Below are 23,063 nucleotides of genomic sequence, written 5' to 3'. Positions count from 1 at the left end.
TATTCCAGTGAGGACATAACTACTATTTACACACATAAATTACTCTTGGTTTTTCTTCAATAAAAACTACTTCCCTGAACTACTCCATTGGTATCGTGCAGGTTGCATAAATATTAAGTAGTGTTCAGCAGAAAAATGCTCACTTTTTCATTTAATAATGAAAACACTTCTTACAGTATAATTTCATTTTTAAGACCAGAGATTTTCTGATCTGTCTTTCCAAAAATACTACCATTTGTTTAGTCTACACTCAGTGAGCAGAAAACGTGATTAAGATATAGGAAACCTAAGAGGGATGGTTAATGTCTACTTTAATGTTAGGTTTCCACCTTGCCTCCTCTATGGAATGCCACTGCTGAAATTCCTACGTCAGATGCATAGAAGGGCAATTTTCCTGTGAGCTGCATGCTTCCTTTGCTAAACAGGATTTCTTACACTTTTACATATCTAATCACACAGTATTTTCCAGGTGTTTAGAACAGTATTTTCCAAGTTAATGAGATTGTTATACATACTTTACTCCCAAACTTTGGATTAGGAATTTACTAAAGTCCAAGACAAAAACAGTTTTCAAATTTTATCTAAGTACATACAGTACTTATTGCAAGGTAAGCCCAAGGGCCACGACCCCTTGGGAAGAGAACTTTTAGTAGCAGATTTTTATCAACAACTCAAAATCAACATGGTAAGATGAGTCAACACTGAACTCTTTCCAAATGTCAGAAACTGAAGGTCCCAACCGTAATACTGAGGACTTGCCTAAACACCAAGATTATCACATAGTAAACATTCAGAGTATACTGAAAGTTAGACATTTTCTTTATATGTATAATACTGCATGACAGGGCAAGCTAAATACTAAATAAGGAAATACACATTAAATTACCATCTTAACTACAAATTAATTGTACAGTTAAGTACTGTACCATCGAGAAATGTCAGACACCATAGTCCCATAGACCCTTTGGAATACAAAATGTGCCAATTCTAGCAATCTTAACGTGACACAGAACAGATTTAAAATTTACATGCAAAATAATTTCATCTTCTTTTTTTTAATAAGCTATTTTTCCATTGCATTTTTGCTGGTAAATTACCTAGGCAATCATGACACAATAAAACCAATTACAAATCTATTTCCCTATCCAGAGCTCACAAACCTCATCATTCTGGATACACCTTATTGAAGTTATTTTACACATTGATTAATCTTTTCTCCTCCCCCATAAGCTGTACTTTGTTATTTGCTTTTTGTTTGCATTCATTTATTTATTTGAAAGTGTGTAACAAGAAAACCTCCTCACAATGTCAGCTGCATCTCCCATAGAGTTCCATTAATGTTGCTAAAATTGCTCACTTCCTCCAAATAAGACTTTCAAGTGATTGATCTACGCCATTAATGACTTTCAGTAAATGCTGAATATTACACTCCACTTGCTAGGATAATTTTAGTAACCCTAATCCCAGATTTTGCACCACAGTGAATATTTCCCAATATAACTACTTACAGGATAATAAATTTAAGATAAAAAATATTTTTACCCTTTTGACATGGCAAAAAGAAGGAGAGACAAGTCCAAGTAATCATTCTTACTTTAACATTTTCCTATAGGTCACTACTGCTTTCTATTAGAAAAGATGCAGCAATTACTAGGCTTTATGAAGTATGTTTACAGAAGTAACAGTGGACTTAACCAAACAAAGCAGACCAAGTCCTTAACTTTTGAGATTTACTTCTCTAGCCTATGCCCCAGTTGATAAACTTTTCTTCTTTGAAATGAAACCCAAAGCATAGCTTAAAATTTTCCCTTAGACATGGTATAAGTAAAAAAATCATAGATGCAAGATGTGGACTTGCACTACCAGACATTACCACAGACTTTCGACTTCTGGTGCTTTGATTTTTAAGGCATTTATTAGATACAAAAAAACCCCAACCCAACCCCAACAAAAAACCGAATCCCACCACTCTAACGAACATGTGTAACGCTGACCACAAGGTCATCGTTCCGGCTCCTCCCAGAAGATGGCACTGTTTGTTGCACAATGCCATCCCTGCAGGACATGGGTGCTCAGCACTGCTTGCACCACTCACCCTACCAGGGCTGCTCAAAATCCTGCCACCCCCTCGCACCCCACACTTGAAACAGTCACTTGCCACCTCTCCTCACGGTGAAGTCACAGAAGCGGCCAGGACCCTCTGAGACACACAGTCGTGTCCGTCACTCCCTGGTACCAAGCCCTCCACTTGACCATCCTTCACCAAGAGCCAACCGCTCAAATTTCCAAGAGCTGCGTCAGAACCAGGGGCACATGTTTTTCCCTGCCCTATCCTCTCGCTTCTTTGCTGACAGATGATCAAATGAGGCACACGAGATCTATCTTAGCTCCAGGCATTCCTGCAGGCACTCTCTGTTAAAGCAAAGAGAGGTTGCATCAGGGATACAAAGGCAATCTCTAAAGGGACAGCACATTACCTGTACAATAGCTGCAACAAAGCTCAGTCATTTGTACCAAAAGGAAGCTACTTTGAGCAAACATCAATAAGGTCACTTAAAACCAGATTTGCATTACTAAGTTGAAGCTCAAGTGATTGACTCAAACCTCTCATCCTCTTAAATCTCCAGTGCTTTCCTTGTATTTATCATGTACAATGTAACATGCAGATTAACAAAAAAAAAAGCCTTAAATGGTATCTTGAACAGTAATTCCTTAAATGTAAGCAACTACTTGCAAATGCTCACTGAATACAAATACGGAAGAGATGGAAGCAGTAAATCCTAACAAGGCCAACTGTGCACAGACACCACTGGGTGCTGTTCTGTGAACACATGGCTTGTAACTCCTCACAGTAAGTAGCTCAACTCCACCTGGGCTTGCAATAAATAGACCTGAAGGAGACCAAATGCCAGTGAGAACTATCACTTTAAGTAACTTTCTTTCTAGTCTTTATCAGCGTAATATTAATAGTTGCAAGGCTCAAAACCCAAGTGCCACCCACATGAAGTCTCCGGGAAACACTTCCTAAAACCCCACAGTTTCAAACCAAAGAGTGCTGACCATACAAATGCCCAGTTAAAACCACAATTGCCTCCCCTACTTTGGACAACACTGACAGTTTCACAAAAAAGAATGCAGTTTATTATATAACTGCTATTAGTGAGAACTTGTCTCATGTCATGAAACGGGGAGCTTAGATACAACACTCCAATGAATTCTTTTCATTATCAATGTCCAAGCTATACTTCTGCCTCTGATATTCCAAAACCTTCAGAAAATCCTTTATTTTTAGGCACTGAAACGCCTCTGATTCTCATGTGAATACAGTGTACCCTGAGGAGCATCACACAGTTTTTTACCTTCTTTTTATACACAAAACATACATACACTAGATACATTTGTTTTCCAGGTGGAAGACAAGACAGGCATGCAGACTCCAAAGGTAAATGCCTTCATTGTGCAATGTCAATGAAGGACTTCAGCAGATGACAACAGTTTTCAGAGGTGAAAGGTGGACTGTTAGATTCTGTCAACTCTGAGAAGCCTGTAACAAATTACAGCAGAGAAGGAAAGATACTATTTAAAAGAAGGATCAAGTAGCGGTGTTTAGGATAGAGCAGAGATCCATAAGCTAGACCTGTGGAGACAGCCAGTGGCCACACTGCCCGGCCATACAGCTGCCAGGCCCAAAAGGAATATCACTGCAGCTAAGGTAATTCAGAAACCAAACAATCCACTCACTTGTGTCATAGCTGTGATACCTTATTCCAACAGAGCTTCTTGAGCCTTACAGTCTCACATGCATAAGTCTCAAAATGTTCTGATTTTCATTATTACCAGCGCAGGAAGGGAAGGCTTTCAACCTATCTCTACAAACATAGGTGCTTTCCCCATACAATGCTCAATTTTCTTTTAAAGTAACTGCTTTGGAAAATATAACAGATACACTTTTTTTTTCCCCCTACATTCTTAACAAATAGGGTCCTCATATTTAGGTGATGTTAGTGACTTTCACCGACAGTCTAGCTTCCAGATGTCATGCATTTTGGATGACGTTTTTGCAGTCCTGTCACATCCCTGCACTTCAGCTGAATTCTCATGAACTGAAGTGAGCCCAGTCCTAGGAAAGGCAGCAGACAGTTTTATTATTTTGCACAAAATGCACCGAAGTCTGGCTTTGGGGACCAGTCCTTTATAAGCTGTTCCAGGGCTGTCCTTTCAGGCTCAGAGCAGGAGCAGCAAGTGGGAAGAGAAAATGGTGGCAAAGCAAAATGACAGACAGATCAGTCAGGAACACAAAGGCCAAAAACCCGTCTCCATCTACCCCTGACAACTGCAGCAGGCCCGTCCCACGAGGCTCATGGAAAGAATGACCAGGAATGGACCACGGAAAGACTATCAGCAGCATGACAGCACCAAAAAGCATTTGCCTCCCAAGCACCTCAGCAACCTCTCCAGCAGAGCTGTCTCCCTGCCCGCTCGGCACCTCTGCTGGCTAAACAGCAGCTCTCACCAGCAGCTTTCCTGCAGCCACCCTTGGAGAGAACTCTTCCAGCTACCTAACATTTTGTACAAGTCCAGGCATCCTTCTACACATTTGCTTCAAGTAGAGAATTTTTCTAAGAACACACTACATTTTTCAGAATTCAGGGAAGGCATAATAATTTTACATGCACTCCAAGCAGAAGGGCAGAGGACTTGGCAGTTACAGAAGAAGACTATACTAATGAACAAGAATAAATACTTAAAACTCTTCCTCAAATAGAAAAGTAATTTAAAATTGCCACATAAAATAAACATAACTTTTCTACCACCTGGAAATACACATTCAATAGGAAGACTTTAATTATTCTTTAGATTGCCTATCTGCATAGTATAAGCCATCTACTATTTACTAATTTAATAGGAATTCTGGTAAAACACAACAGCACCACTGAAATATTTTACTGTCATTGATCTTATCCTACTTATCTAGGAGGCAGTGACGCTCCTCAGGGGTCTGTCACCCTGCCTTCTTGCAGTCCCCAGCTGCTCTGCAGCCCAACAGCTGCAGCTTGGAGGCTTGCACTGTGACACTGGCTGGACTCTCGGGCTCTAGAATGCTTTTATCTGCCTGACAAAGAAAAATCTTCCACTGCAATTCACTTGTAGATCAGTAAGTATTCCTAACATACCATGCACCAGTCAGTCTTTACACATGAATGTCTCCATTCAGGGACAAAAACCTTCCATTCATAATTTATAAACAAAAAAAACCTTACAAACATTATACTACAAATTCCTAGACGTACACGTATTAAACAAAAAAACCAGATCTCAGGCATCAATATTTTGTAAAATATACTACAAAGGCTAAAACACATTGGAATTTTTGATGCTGAAGTATCTACGCTTAAAATCCATGTTTGGAAGGTCTTTTTTTTTTGTATCTCAGTTGTTGAAAGTGATGTGTCTGTAGCAACAAAATCCTAGAAAAGATGACAGGTAGCTAGATGCAAAAGACAAAGAAATGAGCTTTTTTTGTAAGACTCTGAATGGGAGTACCTCAACTAGTTATCAATTACCTACTGCAAGAGATTAGATTTTACTTTTGTAAAGGCTTTTACTTCTGGTAAATTACTCTATTACTCAGTATTAAAGAAAACATCTCACCCTCCCTTTCCCTTAAAAAAAATCTGGCAGAGACCTTCAAGTTTCCCATGCCCAGAATGCAAATATTGACAGTAAAAAGCTGCTAGTAAACAAATGTAACAGACTTTCTCATCCTTGATTATACACTTCTGAGGGTGATGGAGCAGAAATCCTACACCACAGCTTGGTTTGTTCTGAGGAGAACTGGTCAAAGAGGTCTTTTCTGTCACAGTCTGGCAGCTCTTCTTATATTAGAGAAAACTTTCCCAAATACTTTTACGACAAAGACTTCCAGACCAGCTATATTTCTCAGAGTCCTGTATGTCATCAACAGTCCTATGGCACTGAACAGGTGGTAAAAATATAGCTCAGTTATTTCTCTATTTTCTTTTCAACACCGACACACACTGCTATGGCTGTGAGGATAGGCAATGATAAATTAGCATCATTATTTCTTCTGGGCAACACAGTCTGCTTATCTTCTTCAAAGCAAGCTCTCAGTTCAAATGATATGCAAAGAAGACTTGTGCTGTTTCACTTGACAAATTCATTGGTCATAATGTTAAAGATGCACTGGGGGAAAAGGCAGCCTATCTTTTTACACTTCCCATCACCTTATCTGACGTATCCCTGTTTAACCATGATACCTGGCTTACCAGTAATACTTTTGAGAGTCCTGATGCCCTCCCTCCCCCACTTTCCATTTCTGCACAAAGAAAATACAGATAAGGTTCAGAAAATCGGCACATAGCACGTTTTACAAGCTAGACTGAAATACAGCATCGGGGGAACTTACAAGTTTGTGTCACCATATATGCTAGTTGGCAGCACAGTGGGGTGGGGGGAATTTTGCTTGACCTTAACAGGTCAACAGTGCTTTAGGACAGATGTGATGGGCCCATATTTAAATCACAGGGTTTTGGGCTTTAAAGGAAAGAAAAAAAAAAAGGTCACCTGGATAGATTAAATCAGACCCTCAACAATACTTAATTTCAGAACTTTTTACTTCGCCTTTTTCTTTTTTTAAATTATCATTCCTATTTTCCTTGCACGTCTGTTTTAATGTTTTTAATAAAATCTCTGATAAGAATCTCTATACACCACACTGGAGAGATTCAGCAAATCATAAAGCTCCATTACAGGAATGCATCTTTCATGACACACATATACACACTAAACCCCAAAAATTCTAAAGGAAAAAAAAATTATAGTACATTCTAAAATGTTTTTAAAACGCAGAATAATACTGAGGTGTGCTCTGATTTATTTGCTAGAATAGACACCTGCTGTTTTATTTGTATTAAGATTCAAATAAAATACCTATCAATCTAAAGCCATCTATGCAATCTAAAGCATTAGACCTATTTTTAGCAATGTGCAAGCCCAGCTTAAAAACTTGCCGAGCTGAACACTTTACTTTTGGTATCTCTAGTTTTGGAATGCTAGACATTCAAAATTCCTCCTCACTGGTTAGTTCAATTCTGAAAACAGCAGTTAAACTATAAGCACACTGAACGAGATAGTAGCAGGCAAGCCTCTCGTACAGATTTCCCACATATGGCTCTACCAGCAACACCGTGAGTTCCACGAGCATCCTAGGAATCTGAAGAGAGCAGAATGCAAACATGACCTATATTATGCAGGTCTTTATTCCAGCTGTAGCCTTTGAACAGACTGAACAGAGCCAGAACTCTCAGACAGTGTTGACACATTCCACTTTTATCAGGACAAATTCATTAACCCATCCTGAGTTTTAAGTAAATTAAAAAAACAATTTAACTAATATATGCTACAAAATGACCTATGATCAAGGTGGTTGTTCTAACAGGCACAAATTAGAGTGAGTTGTTAGAAATGTAACAATTGAATGATTAATTAAAATATTTACAGCTAAGTGTAGTCTGACCTGTAACATTATTTTCCCTCTGTCATCCTAGGAGGTCTCTATTCAAAGTTTGAATTTACACACTCCAAATAGCTGTTAAATTCCCCTGAACAGCAAGGACGCCTAACTCAAATACTGGAATGAGTGGGGACATGGGGGGCAAGATGGTATTGGAGACACGGAGAACCCCATTTAAAGGTTTCAAAACTAGAATTTTGTTGCAAACTCAAGAGATCTGAATGCTACATAGTTTTCTTTCCAGCTATGTCAATGGTTTACTACGTAAACAAAGCCTTTCATTTTCAAAATGGCACTGAGATATGAGTGCATGTTTTCATATGGAAAACATGTCCAGTATGTTTTGATTCTGTTCCCACCCAGAAATAATAAAAAAAGAAAAAAAGAAAAAAAAAGAAAAAAAAAAAAAAAAAAAAAAACCAAGAAAAATGACATTTCATACCAGATTTAGTAACCAAGAAAGAATGTGAGGAGTCTCTCTTTAGAGGAACATAAGAAAACTAACTGCCGGTGACAGGAAGCACAAAGACTGCTGCTGTGAATTAGTACATGCCTTTCAAATGTATCTTCTCTCACGTGTTTCATTAAACACAGGATTCAGGGCTGCACACTACCACACGGGAATTCAAGCTGCAGTAATAACTTCTAAGACATTTTTATCTTCAGCATGAGATGTCCTGAAAATGTAATACTGACTAATTAAAATAAACTACTCTATTACACTATAACTAAACCCATGAATGTTTAGGCTTTCCCAGTTTTAAAATATTAGTATTCAGGGAGCTTCAGTGGTCTTCCAAGATATCTTCAACTGTCACTCACATTTTCAACAGAAATCACGACAGCTAAATGTGATATAAAAAATTGTTTCTGAATTTCACCTACACTCCCTTTTGTAAAATACTTGCACTAAGGGTTTTATTCTCAAAATTACTGTTTTCTGCACACACACAACCTCTAAGGTCGAGGCACGTAACAACCGTTTCATTCAGAACTTTATATAAAGCTACCGTCTAGAGAAACAATATTGTATTAAACCTAAGATGCCCAAAAATTCAGCCAATTGAAATTTTACATTTCTAATCCAACTAATGAAACAGAATATTGGAAGTTTAAAAGGAGATTTGTACTCATTATATACTTGCAGTAATTTTCAACAGCTGCTAAAAAAGTGAATGAGTACTAAAAGGTCACAATTACTTCCAACTGATTCCATGTCTACAAGCAGCCCATAGCCATGTTGAATCTAACAACACGTGTGTGTCTCATGTGCACTTTACTGGTACTCTAACACCAGTGTTTAAATACTGTTTAAAAATCAAAATTAGCTCTTCCACAAACACCACAGATGCCCCTCTAGTTCTTGAACTCCCAGGGCTGATGAAGTCCAGAGGAAGGGGGTGACGTTATTCCAACTGGCCAGTCTCCTCTTGTGTGGCTGCTAAAACCCACTTTCACACAGCTTAAAAACACAGAGAAGTGAAAAAACGGATTGTGTGCATTCTGTTTAGGGGACAAATATGTCAATCATATGACCTTCGTTGGAAGGCTCGGGCTGCTGGAGGCATCGTGTTGCTAGGGAAAGGGCTTTCTCTGCTATTTACTGAGCCTTCTTTTCAGCTTTTAGACACTGGCCAACCCTTGTTTTCCTCAGACAGGAGCGAGAACCGGCGCTGCCCGGCAGGGACTGGCACAAAGGGCCTTTGAGGAGCACCTCTTCCCCAGAGAGCCACAGCACTGCTGGGCACACCTGACCACTCACCCCATTCCCTGCTCCTGACACAGCCCTAACCTGTGGCTACTGCGGTGGGGGGATGGCCAGTGACCCTCCCTGCATCAAGGAGGAAAGGCGGAGACATTCTGGCTGCTGCAGGCTGCCCAAGGAGCCCGAGCTGCACACAGCTGTGCGCGTGTTGTGAGGTGCCCATCGCTTAGAGCATCGGGCAGCAAAGCACAGGTTTGATCCCAAACTGACAAAAGGCAGCTTTTTCACTCCTGGTAGCCCTGAAAATTTATTTGTGCTGTCACTTAGGGGCTGAGGGAAGGCATGGAAGTTCCACCTATCAGTTTGTGTCATTATTTTGTTTCTATGTAACATAAATTTAGGATTAAAAACATTTTTAAAGCTTTCTAAAATAGTCTCAATTTGCCAAAATACTTCTGACATCTGCAAATATTATGTAAAAATATACCTGCAATAGATTTTTAATTTTTTTAATCAATTCCTTTAATCTTAGCAACTTCAGTTACAAAAGATTAGTGGATTCTTAGTAAATGAAAATCATGCAACATGCTTCAGTTTCTTCAGCTACTCCAGAATAACACAAGTCATGATAATTTAACTTATTTTTTTAAATGTAGTCACATAATTTTCCAGTGTAATCACACAGAATAATTAAAACATACACAAGTCTCGTTTCAATTATTCATAACAGTTGGGGGGGGGGGGGAAGAAAATAAGAACCTGAAGCTGGAATGAGTGTCAAAGAAAATTAAACCAACTTCACGATTTTTACCTTTTGGGCTTTGGGAATGAATCACATACCTTAAGATCAGTATTACTCATCCAGATTTTGACAAATCAGAACCACTTATTTTTCATATTGTATTAATACAAAGTCAGTTTCTTATGATATTCTACTTTGTATATGAGATTTTATTCTGCTAGGTTTTAAGACCGGATTACAAATACTTATTACTGAAAATAGAGGACATCAGTAGTAAAAAAAAAAAGTTTTGAAAGTACTCCTAGTGCTTTAAAAAAATACCCCTAACATTCCGAAAAAAAATACTAAACTGCAATAAAAATATCTTTGTTATCCATTGATTTGCAGAAGAAATTTGTATTTCAGCAATCTACATTTATAACGGAGTTAGAAAACTTTCCTAACCCTTGTTAAATTAAAAGAACCCAACCAAACAATAAACCCCAAAGAACAACAAAAAACCACCCCAAACCAACACCCCCTCCCCCTCTGCTTCGCTTCCATCCCCCACTAAATAAAACAACAGTTTTTACACAAAGTGTTTTCTGAAATCTGCAGTAAAACCTACACATTTCCACACTCCACACCCCCCCCCCCCCCCCCCCCGACTATTCAGATGCCATGCATAAGTAACAAACTCTACCAGTTTTGTATGTGGGCCATGTTTCAGAACTCTCTCTCACAAGCAAGTATAGGTTATGACAGCTCACATAGAGAAATGAGACTGTGGTATAGCAAACATCATCATCTGTTCAGAAGGTACTGGGATCATGAGGTACCTGACTAGAGACTTGCCAAAATAAAGGACTGGTTAACCTATCTGGAAAATCCCTGAAGAAATTACTGACAAGAATTTTTTTCATCTCTTTTTTTTCCCTAAAATCCTCCATTACCAGAATCAACTAATTATAATTTGGTTTCTATATAATAATTGAGTCTATATGATAAGACAATTAAGTTCTTTAAGTGTAATCTTCTGTCCTAGAATGAGAGAGGTATGTATCAGGCCAATCTTAAATAATTAATTTGACCATTCTTCCCTGCTGTTCTACACACTAATTTAAAAATCTGCCTCCTCAGCAGACACAGACACTAAAGAAACCATTTAGCAGGACTCACAGTATAAGTTTGGTCAAATTTCACTGCAAGTTAAAGGCTATACTGGGAGAGAAATATACAAGACCTCTGTGCTTCCTTTGTTGCTGATCACTGCACGTTTTATAGTGCTGCATCTGAACAGCTTGCTACAAACTCTAGATCAGATATTACATCAAAACTTCATTTAAAGGTTTTCCTTTTACATTTTCTAAGCAGCTGGGTACCTGAACTGCGGCTGAAACAAACTGCAGCCACTGAGCCATCCTAGATCAGTGCTGTCATGTCATGCTCAGGAAACCATTCTTGACAGGACACTCCTGCAGTATTTCTATGTAGCATCTCCCCTGTAGCTTCTAACTAACCTTAAATGCCAGATGCATATTTTAAGACCTTTGCAGAGAACAAGCAATGTTGGTATTAAAAAGATTAATCCACCCTAAAAACACCAAACTGTTCCAGTGGTAATTTAATTTCTTCCTACACGTTCCCTACCAGTGCCTTGCCCTTTGCTCTCCCTATGTATTGTATTGATACAAGATTTCCATCTGCTTTCTGAATGATCCTTGAGTCCTGTTAAGCAAGTAACACTGTCCCATTTCTAGACTTCTGATTCAATTCTTCACATCTTTCTGTCTGAATCTGAATATTGTTCAGACACTCTGGCTCCCTAAACATTTATTGTTCTAATCCAATTTTAGGAGAAACAAACTTAGATGTTAGAAATACACAGAAAGAAATAGTCTTTCAGAGACTGTAGAGTTACACTTTTGTATTGTAGTAGACAAGGTGCACAGCCATAAGGAAAAGCAGCTTAAAATATATTTTCTACTACAAGACAAATCACCTTAGTGCCTCTTAATCTCCTGAGCCTCAGAATCTCATGAATATTTCAAAATAATACCTACATTCACATAGTCTCTAATTTTATGGACTATATTCTTACACATAGCACTTTGCAGTAAAAACCTCCCTTAATGTGTGCAAAAACTAATACATAGGGGAAAAAAAATCCAAAACCAGAAAAAGTGCATTTTAAGCTTTCAGTTACATGATGTGGCTGAAAATTAAGACGCGAACTTAAAAAGTGATGCAAATTTTTGGACACTCAGAGTAACTGAAAATATTTATTTACTCAGCATTAATATGAAGAGAGAAATGAAATTCCTTTCCCCAAGCCAAGGGAAATATGGACAACACAGGCACAAAAGGTGTGAAAAGCAAGGCATATAATTCTGAAGCAATTCAAATGAATGGATAAATTAATGGAATTTTGTTTCCAGAATGTGTAAAAGTTGCTGTGCACCCGTGCATGACTGAGTTCAGAAAGCTAAGACTTTGAAAAAGAGGATGGAATGGGAATCAATCAGACAGAAAACTAAGGGAGAATAATTTCAGAGGAAACAAGTTCAGACAAGTTTACCTAGCAAATACAACAGTCGATTCCAGAATGTGAAAAATTAAAATGCCATCCTTAAGACTTTTTCCCAGGCTACAAATTAGTTCAGGATGATTAGGTTGAGGTTTTACATTGCTGTCAAAGGAGTCAAAAATTATTTTTCAAGACGTAAAAAGCCTCTCCACTGGCACTCCTGTGGTACTTTAAGCCAATTTAGCTAGTGGTGGCCACAGTCTTTCCTCACTGTTGCTCTCCTGTATCTATCACTGTCTCCAGGACTGAACCATGCCAACCTGCTCATCTGGCTACACTTTTTTTTTTTTTTTTTTTTTTTTTTTTTTTAAAAAAAAAAAAAAAAGCTGTATATTTTTCTGCCAGGTTACAAAAGGGAAAGAGCTCACTGCTGACTCACCAGTAAGGGAGGAGAGACTGATGGGAGCTGACAACTCAGTGTGCCAACTGACTCAGTTCCATGTGGAATCAGGAGTCTTACTCTTGCTAATACTGAGCCCCAGCAGTTTAATCTTCTTTTCTAACTGGAAATCACCACCTGACAACTAAATGAATTTTGGTTTCATATTAAAATATTCCATTTCATTTTTTTTATTCCTCACTCTCCTACAATTTTTTTACAGTTTTTGCCCATTTCTTTACTTACAATCTTTCTCCTTTCTTTCTTCTCTCTTGATGCCAACCTTCAGTGAAGAAATACTATTACAGCTTTTCTTGGCCAACTGTACTGCTCACACTCCTCTAGGTTACCTTAAACCATGAGAAGTGTATTCTTCCATTTGCAGATTTGCTCATCAGGAGCAATGGCTACAGTCTCAACCATTTACCTACTACTCTAAGTGCACACATTCTTATTTTGAAGAAATCTTTGAACTTTGCTATTTTCACTCCAAGAAAAAACTGTTTTCAAACCTGTAAGAACATCACCATCCTAAACTGGGTGGTAATTCTTACACCTTATACCAGCAACTTTAAATCTGCAGCACTTAAATAGTGCACCCAGTACTTACAAAGCTCCATGGTAAGAAACTGAAAATAATGCTTGGTTTGATAGTGTGAGGACTCTATAAAAATCAATTTCCTTATTGATATTTTTTCCTTTCTGTGTATTACATTCTTCTATAGAACTACTCCAAGTGAGAGCTGCTGATTTTTTTTAGCCATGAACTGTACGACTTAGATTATGCAGTTTGTTTTCATGTCTCTGCATGCAATGTTATTTTTAGCATAACAGCATACAAACACTTCTGACCTGGAGCTCAGATACCTACAATACACACGCAAAGAACCTGCTCTCAAAAGTTTGCAAGCTAGTAAGAGAAAAAATTGCAGAAGGAAACAAACTGTTGGAATCTAAAGATCAAAGGCAAAAGTAACAATGCCACAGCAGAAGCACAATTAAATGGGAGACTGGATAAAAATACTTGCAAGAGAGGTTATTAGAAAAGAGGGAGTGCCTGGAGAAGAAACAGCTGCTATCCCTACTGGTCTAGCAGCATGCACATTTCTTTGATTCTCTGGATTCCTGGACCAGCAGGAGCCAAGAACCCTCAAAATATAACAAAGTAAACACTGAGAACAAGTACTTTGCATAGCTTCCCACTTCTTCCCCGCTACGGTATTCCCACCTTTTCTGTGTGCATATCCCTGACACTTCTTCTGTGTTCTCCAGGGCTGGGTGAAACATTCAACAAGGTGATTTACCTCTCCAAAAACCCCAGAAAATTTGTGAGTTACTTTTCTAGCACTTAGAAAATAAAATCAGCTCAGAGAAAAATCTGGTAACTGTTTTTTTATTATATCGATTCACAAATGAATTAGCCTGCAGCTTCATTCAGTAGTGAAGCAGAAAGGGAACTTTTGCTTTCAATATGAAACAACAAGCTCATCACAACTCATGAGAACATACTTTAGCTGGAATCAGATTCAGATCTAAGCAGGCCCATATCAGTTTTACCTAAAACCAGACTTTTTTTCTGTATGCCATACTTTTAGGTGGTAAAATGATAAGGTTTCTCCTACACTGCTCATGAGGTAAAGGAGAGAATATCCTTCAAATTAAATATCCATCTTCTATCAGATAACTTGTCTGATGTTATATTTTCATGTACTCTAGAGAAAGATGTTTCTGATGTGACTGATCAGTAAGTTTTAGGTTATGAAAATCCTTCATTAAAAAAAATTAAGTGAAATACTAGGCAGCAATTCCCACCTTCCTCATTCACAGGTATTGCAAACTAAATTCATGCTGTGTAGCCCAGATTCAGTGATCAGTAATTTTTAAATATCCCTATCTCAACATCTGACCTAGCCAAAAATTCCCACCAGTTCAAGCTTTTCCTGCACTCCCACTGCCACTTATTTTCACTTCTGTTTTTCAAGTCAAGCAGAGAGGAGAAGAGTAAGAACGCACCAGATGTGATAAAATATATGTCCCAATCAAGCCCCACAACCTATGGAACTAAAATTCTAAAATTCAGAAAAAATCCCAGAGTATGAAATCTGAAAACTGTAACACCAATATATACCTTTTTATTTTTTCTTTTTTTTTTTTTGCTGCTTGATTTCTGTAAATAGCATTGATTTGCACAGGTGGTGTAAGGTACTGGAACTAAGGACCTAAGTGATGCACTCAGTTCAACCCAGTATCCAAGAGTCCTCTGTACCACTGCCTTTTCTGTATCTTTTTTTAATGCTAATAATGTCCTCTAATCAATTAGCAACCCTCTTATATTACAGAGTGCAGAAGTCTTCATAGTTTCAGTTTCTCAAGCCACTTCACAAACACTTTATATTTTTATTTTATTGTAAATATTTATCTATAAATATTTTATTATAAAATTTTGCCTTCCAGTAACTCATCTAAGAAATAAGAAATGAGAAAAGAAAGTATGGGGATCAAGTCTAATGGAATCAATTCCCTGACAATATTTCTCAAACTAACTTTAAATGAACAGCAAAAAATTTGAGAATTAGTAAGAGTAAATGCTTCTCTTGTTGTCTTCTGATGTCTTTGGAGATATTTCTAGTTTCACAGAAACAGCACCCTGAGGCTACCAAACAGCTTCAGCTGCATCATTAGTAACTGTTCAGGAATTCGTTAGAACTTAGCAGCTGTTCAACCACTGAATCACCAGCACAAATTTACTATTTTCCTTTGTTAATTTACAGGATTTCTGCTAGTGATGTAAGATTATATTAAGGAGTTCTAACCTTATTTTTATGGCTTTAAACGAAAGTTAAAATTACTGCCATTACGGCAGTACTGCTCCCTTTTTAATTAGTTCCACCTCCATATCCTAATACTTCTGAGTAAAGATTTGAGATATGTACTAGAAAGGAGATCACAAGGCAACATTTAAGCCTTAAGCTATACAACCGATATAACTTATTTCTGGGGAAATACTGCATACTGTTTTAAGTATGACATGTCCTTGAATATACACTTTTTAAGCTAGTATCAAAGTATTCAAGCACGTATGATCTTTCTTATTTCTTTAAGTTACCCGATGGAAGTGGCTGAGAGAACATGAACACATGCCACCAAACAAGCGGAGCAAAACGCCGGCCATCAGTTCTCCCACCGCCTACTACAGCTGACTTCTTGAGCACAACTGAAGGTTAAACAAGCATAAGTGATGTTCATCACTTGAGGCACTTGTGAAAGCACCAAGTCCATCTTCTCACATTTCAATAGCATCGGTGCTGACAAAGAAGTCAGCAGGTCAAAGCCCAACTCCCTTTAGAGAGAAGGCAGGCAGGCCTGAGCTGGGAAAACATTTACATGTGACCCGAGAAAAAAAAAAACAGTTTGAAGGGCCATAGGACCTTATTTGTTTTCGAAAGAAACCTCAATGCCCTCCCTCCCCTTTCAGAAGCAGATCTGACAAGTGTTGTGATAAATATTACATGCACAGAGGAAAGTTGAAATCAATAGCAGGTTAATGTTTATTGAAACAATACAGAGAACCATTTTTAATAGCATTACTTGAAAATAGATCTAATCTAGCAAAGGAAATTCAATTTATGTTTAGAGCAATCAGATGTTGCTTTTTACTCCGGGGATTTGTTGCAAACTATGCCTCCCAAAATGTGCTTACTGTACTGTATTTAGCAGAAACAGTTTAGCCTTAATAAGCTGATAGTCTGCAAGAGAGCATGGATCAACTTATTCTCATTAAGAATGTAAGCAGCTTTGTAACAGTCTTCTTTGCTGTTCAGCCCATGCCAGAGAAAGCAGGGATCTCTCCTCTAAACGCCGTAATTTATGAGTTTATTCAAACTCGCCAAATTGCTTTAAGTAAACGCCTCTTATATTTGAAAATTCCCATAGCAACTCGTTTAGTTTGGCAGGAAGGCAGACCCAAATTCAATCCTTTTATCCTCCTGCTACACCATTACAATGGTAACTCTGCTCTGACACTCTGAAGAGACTGCTAATTACTGTACTCGGGTCCCCAGACAGATTCCCCATTCAGATTAAAATGATGTGCACGGCAGAGAACAGCAGCAACACCTTTGTGCACAGGAAGGGATGTACTCTCACGTTACAGCTTTTTGCAAGACAGGCTCCAAGACTGCAGAGACAAAGCATCTCCTATCCACCAAGTCATGCAGAACAAACCCTGAGGAAGGCAAAAAGCCAGCGGAATGACAGCGAAGGAGACAACCGAACCGCTAACTTCGGCGTGTTGACTACTGAAGATACTTAGTCACCTCTCCATTGAAATTAATTAATCTTGTTACTGCTGTTATATACCGCATGTAATAGTTTAAACTACAGATCAAGGAACTACACTGAATGCTACTGAGTATCGTGTTATTATACTCCATGTGCAAGAGCCCACTGCCTGCCTGTCATGAGCATGTTCCAATTCTGAAAAGCCACACAGACCCTTTTACAGAGTTATTTATTTTGAGAAGGGGACATGCTGATTTTGTAGCAAAGCTTCCCCGCCCCCCCCCCCGCCCCGTCATTTTTAATCGAGAAAATGTGAAGGAAACTAATGACTGCACCCTTGCTCTTTTGCCCTAGCTGTTCCCTGTGTCACTGAAATGTAAACAGCAGCTAAATGGTGAAGAGAATAAATATTTGCTGTCTCTGGATTGACACTTCGTGTACAGGAAAAGCCTAAACCCGGGCTTAACTCATTCTTCTACAGCAAACGAAGATGGTGGTCTGTCCTCCCAAAAAATTAATTTTAGTCTGTTTTGGTCATACCACTATTTCTTTTGGAAAAAAGAACACCCATAGTAAACATTACAACAACTTTTCTTCCTTTCTCCACATGAAACTTACCAAAACTAGTAAGAAACTAAATGTGCAAAAGTAAGACACATTTTTACAAAGTTACTCAAAAGGGAGGTTATCTTTTAAAATGTTAGAGATCAAGTAATGAATTTAATTTCAAAACATATCGTCTCATTTTTCTTTCAATCTGAAGTGAATAGCTAACATCTCATACTTGTTTTTTCGAAGTATGACTTTAAATTGTGCATTAGTTTGATTCATAATATTTGAGGAAGTTAAGCTTTCACTTCAATTACTGAGATATTCTAAGCCAAATGTATATTTGTTTTAAGAACAAATTTACTTCTAAAATCCTATATGCAATGGCAAACAAGAAACCCAAAGACAATTTTATCACGAAACATTTCTACTGAAATGCAGCCGTACTGTTAAAAACATCATTGAAGTGTAGGCTGATTCATCTAACAAAGCAGTTAGATCCATCTGGCCCAATTAGCGAAGCAGTCTACAACTTCTACCAACAGAAAAGTTTTAAAAAATAAACCCAACCTAAAAACCCAAATAAAGAAACCCACCAAAAAAACCCCAAACAACCAAACAGCCACCACCACCAAAAAAACCCCAAAGCAAAAACAAACCAACCACCAAACCAAAAAAAAACCAAACAAAAACCACAAACCCAAAAAACACACCACTTCCAATGAAACAATCCAAAAAACCTCCTCATATATTGCTTCATCTGACCTCTACAGGCAATTCATTCAGAGGTTTATAAGCACGCCGGTGAAGTCAAGACTAGAACCAAACAACAGGTACAAACAATCTAACAATATACTTTAATCTGAGATGTAAGGAGCATTTCAGATAAAACCATACTGATGCATTAATTACGCCTGCCCATATACTATACTTGCCAACTCTATTAATTCTTAAATTAAGTGCCTATTGGTGTTCTAGGTAGGGTCTTCATATGCCTGTAGAACATTAGATGCATCTTGCACTGCACATACAGTGTAAATGTATTAGTATATTACATTTGAGACACCACCTCTGCATATTGAATGCGGTACAGTCCCAAATACTCCATACAAATTTTACAGAAAAATGAGAGTCACTTCAATCCTACTCCAAGAACAGTTCAACATCACATTTCAACTACAGAAATATTGCTCATTTTCACTTAAACAAGAATTAGTGCTGATGTTATTACTAATATTTTAATAAGGATAAAACAATCATTTTCATTTTGGGGTTTCTGGTAATTTTTTTCAAGTTTAAAACTGTACTATCCACTTGTATTTAGCAGTTTACAAATAGAAAAAAGCTCCTTTGCCTTACTGTGATGGTTAAAACACAGACTCCCACCCACACTTTGTTTTCTTGCTTTGCCATTTGAAAACAGTTAACCAGTGCAGCTGGACAGCATCTGAAATCTCTGTATCGCTTCATATTTTGAACTGCAGGAAGTTTGTTCTTTTAGCTTTTTTGGCTATCCCATGAGCCACCAGAAAACAACAAAAAATTCGGTTTTGCTTTGGTTTTGATTATGAAATTCTTCAGTAAAAAGGTTCAAGTCACCCTTATTATCGACTGTACTCCCAGTTTTAAGCCTTCTGGAAGCTCCTATTTCAACTAAGACACAACATAGTGTCAGTGTTACTGGGGAGGGGAAGGAGTGTCTCAAGAATAAGAAAACCCAACAGTTTGATCTAAAGATAACCATCAAATAACACAGCAGAAGTTTTTGTGCAAGTCAGCACATAAAACTGTTGAGTGAGGTCTGTATGTTAACTACAGAGGCCTATGTGACAGACTGGTTCATGTACAATTTTATGAATTATTTTAACTAAACATCTTTCAGAGAAGGCTGCAGGGCTCAGCAAGGATTCAGAAACACCAGCTGCTATACTTTGCTGAAAGCAATGTATTTTAAACCAGGCAACACAGAACAAATATTCTGGAAGGTGGTGGAGAGTTTACAGAAGTAGTTTGGGTGGTAGTTCGCTATACTTCTGAGAGCAAGTGTGCATAGATTAATGAACCAAAGAACTGTTCTGGAGTAAGGCCATCACTACTGAGATGAGAAGCAATTTCATTGCATCAGATCCTTCAGGATTTCAAGAAACTCTCCAAGCAGGATGATACTCTTGGTTTGATACATTTTTCTCCATTTTGCAGAACACACATCTACAAAAAAAAAAAAAAGGACAGGACATCCATGCTCTGACTAGCATCCCTAAGATGCTGCACTTTGGGTATCAAGAGCAAAGAAGAGCTCTGCACTGCACTAAGTACTTCCCATAGGAAGCAGAACTGAGACTTAAATCATCATCAGATCTATTTATACTTCGGAACCAATGAACAGTGACACAAGTGAAGGCACAGACACATGTATCAACCTCCCTTTCCCAAGAAACTACATGGAAAAACTCTTAAATACCGCTTTCTAGATGGAGCCTTTTTCTTGTCTCTCTGAAATCTGGGTTATGTGGCATACTGTTCTCTGCCATAAATGCAACACATCCACATGCTTTTGAGAAAAAGAAACTTTAATCACCAGAAACACAATTAATCCTGATAATGTTAAGGAAGTATAGCCATAAGCCTGAGGTCAAAGGCAGGAAAAGAACTGGTCTAATCAGTAAGACATCTAAAGGATGCCACAATAGTCAAGTGAGAAGGTAACTGTATAGAGAAGCACTGAAAAGATAATTTGAAAAAAAACCCAATTATTTTCCCCAAGAATCCACTCTAAACCCTTATTTCTATGCTTTTAACTGTAATATTTACTTGTTTGGATTGGTAACTGTGGTATTTATTTGTCTGGATTGGCAACATATGCTCTGAATACCAATCTCTTAGAGCAACATGGGTATGTTTAATTTCTATGAATACAACTATCAAACTAACTTTTTTTCTGAAATTATTTTTTTATCATAAGTAACAGGCTGATATTCTAAAGAAAAAACATTTCTACTCTCTACATAAGCTTGCCTAGAAATTTTGGAGAAGCCAAAATGTCACAAGTTTACTGTTCTTATGCCAGTTAAGCTGCCCTGCTAATCAATTGTTTTAATTAAACAGGATTCTACTTGGACATTTCTGTGAATGAAATTAAAAGTAAAAAGCAAAGCTTGTTAAAAAAAAAAAAAACAACAAAAAAAACAAACCCAAAGTGATTGTTACGAAAACACCAAAAGGAGCAACTGTTTCCTTTTTCTCCTCATGATTCTACTATTCACACTTGCATCAGAAAGAGTTTGCTGAACCTAGAAAGAGAAGCCATGCCTTAAATTACAGGTGCTTTACATTAAATGACGTGGAATCACACATCTAGTTTCTTAAGTTCCCCTGAATCTTCATATTCAGCTGAATGCCTATGTGTGAGTCACGTTTTAAGAAAATTGACTAAACTGAAATAAATAAAACCAGCACCAAAAGTATGTTGGAGATTATGTCTTCCCTACATCATCAGAGAAGTTGTCTTAGCAAAGATTTCTAAAGTTTCCAAGCCAATCTTAGACTTTTACTAAAAATCAATTCCCAGATTTCAAACATAAACCACTGATGCACACAATTGTGCATCTTTCCAGTTCTTAGATGTAACCTAGAGTAAGATTTTTAGGGAAGTCTGTACACTTCAGATGTACAAAGTACTACTAATCTTAATGGGATCTTGTTACTGAAGCCACATAGGATCTTTTTTAAAAAAATCCTATAGACAGTAGTGAAAGGAAGTATTTTCTAAAACCTATTAACATTTATTAACTGCTACAAACAGATTACTTTTAAATGCTGTCAAATATAATGAACATAAAGCATAACATAATAGGAATAAATTGTGCTATTTGTCAGCTTTAGTGTCTTACATGCTTCACTTTGTTTTCCAAGCACTGCAGAATGATTTACACGGAAACAAGGGATAACATTTTCTCATATGATACTGGTAGAGTTCCTTTAAGGTTGCCCAGTTGAGCAGAACTCCTATTTGATTCTGCACAACTGCTAATCTTCCCATTTACTCTGCGAGGAGGACTAAATAAATAATTTAATGCCTGGTTTACCTGTAGCACAAAGGCAACATAGCTGAAGATACATGTATATAATGTTGAAAAGTTCCTCCATAAAAATATTTTGGGAATACACAGAATTTAGGTTTATGCAACACAAACAAAAAATTATTCTGAATTCATTCTAAACAGAAATCAATGAAACCACTTATTACAACAACTTCTTATGAACACCAAGAACCTTCAGAGTCTCCCCTGCAATCTCCAACACTACAGGATAATAACAACTTTGCTCATTCTTCTGTCTCCAAGAATCAACTAATCTAGAATCTGTAAAACTACAGATTACTACAAAAGAAAGGGCATCCCAGTAATGATCTCTCACATTCATTAAGTAAACACTTACCCCTCAGAGTATTTAAAAAAACAGTAAGGTGCTCTTGCCACATTTTACAGATGAAAAAGTTAAGGTTTATTTAAAGTACCCTTGCTATCATAGGAGGAAACAAGTGTTTTTACGATCTGATGAAATTTAAAAGCCTGATTTTTTTAAATCTTTTTTGAATCTGACTGACCTCTGGATCATTAAAAGTAAGAGATTTCCTTGAAGCTGTCCTGCACTGCTGTGTAATAAACTATCTCTTTGAAGAGTTCTTCACCATCCACTACGAGAGGAGTTGATATTGCAAAAATCACTAAGGGAGTCCCCATGTCCAATCACCGCCTTTGGAAATTAACCAGTAATTTCAGAAATGACTAGTGAAAGGCAAATACAGGCTTTGCTCTTGCAGGCACTAAGAAAAAACAGTGTTCTTCCCAACACTATATCATAGTCTATCTGTCCCAAATACCAGGATACCATTAACTGACAAATCAGATTAGCACAGTATTATCATATATACTACAGCAGGTTTAAACCAAGAGAAATCCAGACACACCTCTTAGCTCCCTTGATCTTTCAGAAGTTATCCTCCAAGATAAAACAAGCGATTATTCTCCTGCAAACAGCTTTTCTGCACAACACATGAAGATTCTATTATTCAAAGCATCTGATATCTGTTAGTAATGATTTCGACTGTTAATTCTAACAAACTAAGTAAGCAAACTTTATTTTAAAACTTTGAAACTTTTAAGACCCTTGAAGCTACAGGTGTGGGCATTAAAAACTGAAACCTCAGATTAGCAGACAGAAAAATAAGGCCACCCGCTGCCTACCATAGCCAAAAGGCCAAGCAAGGAACTGGAATTGCCCACTTCCATCACAACGGCACTCAAG

General features: G+C 37.6%; 1 protein-coding gene across 7 annotated transcripts in view; it reads right to left on the bottom strand.

Annotated features, from left to right (window-relative positions):
- QKI (QKI, KH domain containing RNA binding) overlaps positions 1-23,063 on the bottom strand; it is a 152,762-nt gene that overhangs the window by 17,814 nt on the left and 111,885 nt on the right. The window lies entirely within an intron of this gene.

Source organism: Chamaea fasciata, unplaced genomic scaffold, assembly GCF_029207755.1.
Source record: "Chamaea fasciata isolate MVZ Bird 193981 ecotype frontalis unplaced genomic scaffold, bChaFas1.0.hap1 SCAF_3, whole genome shotgun sequence".
In the NCBI taxonomy this organism is placed as follows: domain Eukaryota; kingdom Metazoa; phylum Chordata; class Aves; order Passeriformes; family Sylviidae; genus Chamaea; species Chamaea fasciata.
Note: the sequence above shows the minus strand (reverse complement) of the source record. Positions and strands in the feature narration are given on the sequence as shown.